At 43.3% G+C, this 5,368-nt stretch overlaps 1 protein-coding gene across 9 annotated transcripts in view; it reads right to left on the bottom strand.

Annotated features, from left to right (window-relative positions):
- ITSN1 (intersectin 1) overlaps positions 1-5,241 on the bottom strand; it is a 146,347-nt gene extending 141,106 nt beyond the window's left edge. For 4 of the 9 annotated variants that reach the window (XM_069785192.1, XM_069785191.1, XM_069785190.1 and 1 more), the window contains exon 1: positions 5,052-5,241. The gene's annotated coding sequence lies outside the window, so the exon portion shown is untranslated. The remainder of the gene's footprint in view (positions 1-5,051) is intronic. The other 5 variants (XM_069785187.1, XM_069785193.1, XM_069785188.1 and 2 more) reach the window with 3 other exon arrangements.
- Positions 5,242-5,368: the final 127 nt, after the last annotated feature.

Consider the following 5,368-nt stretch of genomic DNA (forward strand, 5'->3'; position numbering starts at 1 on the left):
TATAGTGGTCTTCAAACCCTAATAAAGTTATCAGTACAGAAACCCTGGCCGTCAGATTTGAGAAACTAGAAATCTGTGTTTTGTGTTACCTGCCACCCAGTATCTTCAGTAAGCACTCAAACATACAGCTTTAATTCTAATGCAGAATTGTTTATTTTAGTCCTTTAAGTATTAAAAATTCTGTTGAAGATCTCTGTGGCCAGTTAATACAATGAATATGATTTAGTTATGCATAACACACTGTTCAGTAAAAACACATACAAATCATAACACCAAACAGTCACAGAAATTGACTACTTCTTTCTTTAAAAAGTGGGGGACCAGAACAAGACAAACACTGCAGTTAATGTCAAGGATGTTGGGAAATGCAAACTACCTGCTCACAGCATGTGTGATTCTAGCTGAAAGTTTCTACTATGAAGTATATATTCCATTAAAAACTTCACTTTCCATTGTTTTATTCTCAGTTGTAAAGTCTGGGAATTACTTTTGGAAAACATCTTTAGAAAGTATGGCTAAAAGATAAGTAGAGCAGCTAACTAGTAAACTGGTCCAAAGATACTACTTTAGATTTATTATGTGTGGTTTGAGTTAGAAATTTTCTAAATGCTGTAAATAAGTCCTCATATACAGCTCATGAATTATTTCATAGGTATATTTAATTGTTGTAAATATTACTTACAATTATGTATGAAAGTAGAGAAAGCAACGTGCTACAAAGGAGTTTCATTATGAGTCCTCCAGAGAAGCCGCAACCCTCCATGAACCCTCTCTCAGAAACCATAGATTTAAACCCAGGTTTAATCCTGTGTATTTTGGAAGTTTATTAATAACTATTATCTACAAATTGTGCATTTATATGGAACAAGTAAAACTGTATCTTGAAATGATGCAAAGATAAACCACTGTCCAGTCATTTACAGCAGATTAGTCATCCTCAGGTCTAGATCTCTACTTAGAAGATATTTAGGTAGAGAATCTTCATGGAAATTAGCATGAGCTATCCATCAAAATACAAAGGAAACCTGAATTCTTGAGACAACAGGTCTTCAGTGAAATTATTTCAATAGTATTACTCGGGCTTACTAATCTATCATATTAGTATTAGTATATTTATCTATAATACTAGAACATACCACCAAGCCCATGATTTTCAAGTATTGCCATCACACAAAAACTTACTCTCATAAATCCACGTGTATTTAGACTTCAACTGTCAAAACTGTGGTCACCACAAATATCCTGTGGGCACATACAACCACAAGAGACAGAGCAGGAGAAGGGAGATTGAGAACTACTGTGAAAGAGAAATATACAGCAGAGATTTAGGTTTCAGGCAATTAATAATATGATTATTTCAAACCTCCAGACACACATTTTACACACACAACACTTGTGAAAAGTTAACTTTACAGCGAAAAGGGAAGACGACCACTGAAATGACACTAGCATTAATTAATTCAATTACCTTAGAAACAACACATGAAAAAAGGAAAATATAGTATCCAACATATGTAAGTTTAATACATTTAATAAGAGAAAACCAAACCAAGTATATACTACATCATTTAATTTTTCTGCATTTTGACTGACTGCAATGAAGGGAATGTTGTAAAAAATGCACCTTTTGCATCAGAAATAAAAGAAAAAAAAACCACTTTTCTTCCTGGGTAAGACAGTGGGTAGCCCTCTTCACTCCTCCCCATACAAAAATATTTAATGTCTTTTTCCTATTCCGGTCAAGAAGTTAATCCTCTGACACTCTGAAGCAAATAGACAAATTCCAGTTTCAGTTATAGAAAAGCACTTAAGATCAGTAACTAGAAACCAATCTCTCCTATACAAATGGTGCATGGTCTACCAAGAACCTGACCACCTATACCCCTTAGACACACACACAGAGCTATCTAGAGAGATTCATTCCAGATAGGTGGATTAACTTGACATCTACATGCATGTTCCAAAAATATACAATTTTTGTTTTCTTAAGTGAAAGATTGGCAAATACAGTCATGACTGCAATCTGCAATTAAAATATGAAGACATACCAACAATAACAATGCCACCCGAAAATAATAAGTGGAATCCATTATATTCTTTTTTTAATTTTACAAAGTGTAGTCTTAAAAGAGGGTAACTACTTTTGCCACAGATCATACAGACATTTTAGCACCTCACAGTAAGGTTTTATGCACACAAGTAATTTACCATTAAATCTCAGACTGGACCAAATTTCTAATTGTCTACCACACCACCCAATTTCATGCTATACAAGTAAAAACAAAACCAACTTACTGCGTAGGGGGCATTTCAAGTTCAGCAGCTGTATTAAATACAACAGCAATGAGCATTCAAAGTTTCTAGCAGACAACAGAAGCAGAAGCAATCTTCGGTTTATTTTTATAGTTAAAAAAAAAAGATAAAATCTGATCTCTTTGGTTCCATGCAGGTTAACTATTGAGCCACCTCCACCTGAAATGTGTATTACAAACAAATCTGTCTGCTTATGATTTATTCTACTCTTATTACTAAAGACAGCATAGTTGATAACTATCCATGATGATCTTCTCCCCATTCCTCAATTACATTTTCCTTAACTTTTTTATTTTTCTTTTTATTCTACAAACAGAAGTCTTATATTCCTATTTTCCCTGGTGTTATCCTACTAAAAACTAAAACTACAATCCATGATTACAGTACAAAGATAGACCAGAAAAGGCTATTCAACATCATCATTTAGAATTATTTAATTCCTAGATCCACATTCTTTCCTGAATCCAAATCTATCCTAATTGCATGATTAGAGGTATTAAGAAAAGGGCATGCAGACTTTCCACCAAACAGCTAACAGCAGCAAAAGACAGAACAGGCACTGCAGGTCATTGGTTTATTTTGAGATACCAATTCTTATGTTACTGTACCCAAGTAGTTATTCCACTGAACCAGGATATAAAGGAAAATTATCAAGAAAACACAGCTACTCTGAAAAGGATCTTATCTGGAATGGAAGACAGTGGGATATTATAGAGGGAACACTAGAACTGAAAGAATTAAGTGTGGTTTGTGAAGCAGCAAGTGCAAAGAGCAGCCTGCTCAGCTCAAATGAAGTTTGAGTCTAATACACTGGAGAAACTGTTCAGAAACAGTTCATCTGTACGAAATATGACCCCTGTAAAGCTGCCAAAAATCAGTGAGAGCATACAAGTGCTAATCACGCAAGCTAAAATGGCTCAAGCTGCTTTGACTTACATGCATGCCTAAACATAGATGACATATCTTAAATTATAAATTAACAAAAAGAACGCAACTGTTTTCTTTACCTGTACTTCTATATGCAATCAGTACACCTCCTCATCATCCACAAGCAAGTGCACCCCCCACTCCTGTACTTGGAAATCTGAACACAGCTGACATGCAAGACTCCTCCTTCCATACCTCACCCCCTCAAGCAGGTCTTTGGAGATGTGCAAGCATTTTAAAACAGAAAGAATCCAGTAATCTATTTGCTGGTATGTTAAAAAGTGTACTGTATAAAAACATCACCAGGTCATATTCATTGAGGGAAGTTACTGGTGACTAGAAAAAAAGGCAAAAGAAAGAAAGGTTTCTTTCTTTTACTGGTGACACTCTCCAGAGTCATCAGTACTTAAAATACAGAGTTTGGCTTTTTGATTTAGGATAAAATGCATGCATTTAGAGGTTGACTTCAAATATTTTGTTAAAATACATAGCTATTACCTTAAATATATTTTGCCATACAAGCTCTAAACAAAACGCATACTTTAGAACTGGGGGGTGGGAAGAGGTAAAGGAAAACAGAGTGTTTCTGGCTTTAATAGTACCACACTACCATATCTGGAATACTAGTTATTTTACTAACAAGAATTATTTACTAAACAATATTCTGTAATGATCTATGGAAGTGTTTTCCCTATCACAACATTCATGCCCCACAGAAAGGTAGAGTTCCCAGAAAATACTGTTTTCTAAAAGCAAAAACCACAATTCTTTCAAAATAAAGAAGCAGCTGAATCAGAACAAAAGATGTCCACAGGAAATATTATCCACAAAGTTGTCTGCTAATCCGAGGCAAACAGAAATGAAGGGACAAAAAACGCGACCATGTACCGGTTTCCTTTTACTGACGCCCTGACAACATTCCCTCGTTCAATTGGTCGTGTGCCCTTTCCAAGCCGTAAGGGATGGCATTCCTCCTTCCCTTCGCACCAGGGCGGACCGTATGCGTCGAAGGGGCAGGGAGCAAAGAGGACGGAGGCGGCAGGAATAATCATTATTTAACTCGGTAAAGGGAAACCCGCTACCCGCAGCCGCACGACCCACCCCCTGCGTTCCACGTCCGAGATTCCCCCGGAGGACACGGGTGGCCGGGACACGGCTCCCTCCGGGAGCGATGGCTGTCTTGTGACGGTGAGGGCTGTGCTATCGCCGAGCCAGCGCGCAGCAACCGCGGCGCTGCCCCCGCCGCATTGCCCCGCTTTCCCCTACCCACAAAACCGAACCTGCGAAAACGGCGCCCGCGAAACCCACCCCGGTGAGGTACCAATAAAAATTAAAAGAATAATAGTAAAAAAAAAAAAAAAAAGACCAGCCCGAGAAAGGCAAGCAGCGGCGCCCGCCCCAGCGCGCCGCAGCCGGCGCGCACACAGCCCGCCGGGGCCGGACCCGCACGGGGGGCGCATCCCACGGGCGCCCGCCTCACGGCTCCGCGCCCACCCCCGGGCCGCCCACGGCTGCCGAGGGAGATGAGGAGGAGCGGCGCGCCTCGCTCCGTGCCGGGCACCCACCCGGCGCCTGTCAGAGGGCCCAGGCACGGGGACACGCCCGGTCGCCGGTACCGTGCGGAGGCGGGGGGCGGCAGAGGCAGCGCAAGGCAGAGGCGCCGCTGCCCCCCCACCCCCCCCCCCCGCCGCGAGTGCCCGCCGGGCGCCGTTGGCCTGGGGTGAACCGTCGCCCCTCCCAGTGAGGGTCCGTCGTCCGCCCCCCCCCCCCCGCCGCCCTTCCCGTCCCCTCCCGCCGCCACCGGGCAGTACCTCATATCTGCGCGGGCCGGGGGGCCCTACTCACACCCATGGCGACGGCGGGGGGGATGGAGGAGCCGGAGCGGCGTCCGCCACCGCCTCCGCCAGACGCACCATCCCCTCCCGCTGCCTCCTCAGCCACCGTCTGGCGGGCGGCGGGGGGAGGAGCCCTGGCTCGCACTCGCCTTCACAGCCGCCGTACTGACGCGCGGCCGCGGCCTGCCTGCCTGCCTGCCTCCCGCCCCCCCGCGCGCGACGGCCAGGCGCGTGCCGCCAATCAGAGGCCAGGAGCGCCGCGGGGACCCGGCCTCCTCCGGCCAATCCGAGCT

Source organism: Haliaeetus albicilla, chromosome 6 (assembly GCF_947461875.1).
Source record: "Haliaeetus albicilla chromosome 6, bHalAlb1.1, whole genome shotgun sequence".
In the NCBI taxonomy this organism is placed as follows: domain Eukaryota; kingdom Metazoa; phylum Chordata; class Aves; order Accipitriformes; family Accipitridae; genus Haliaeetus; species Haliaeetus albicilla.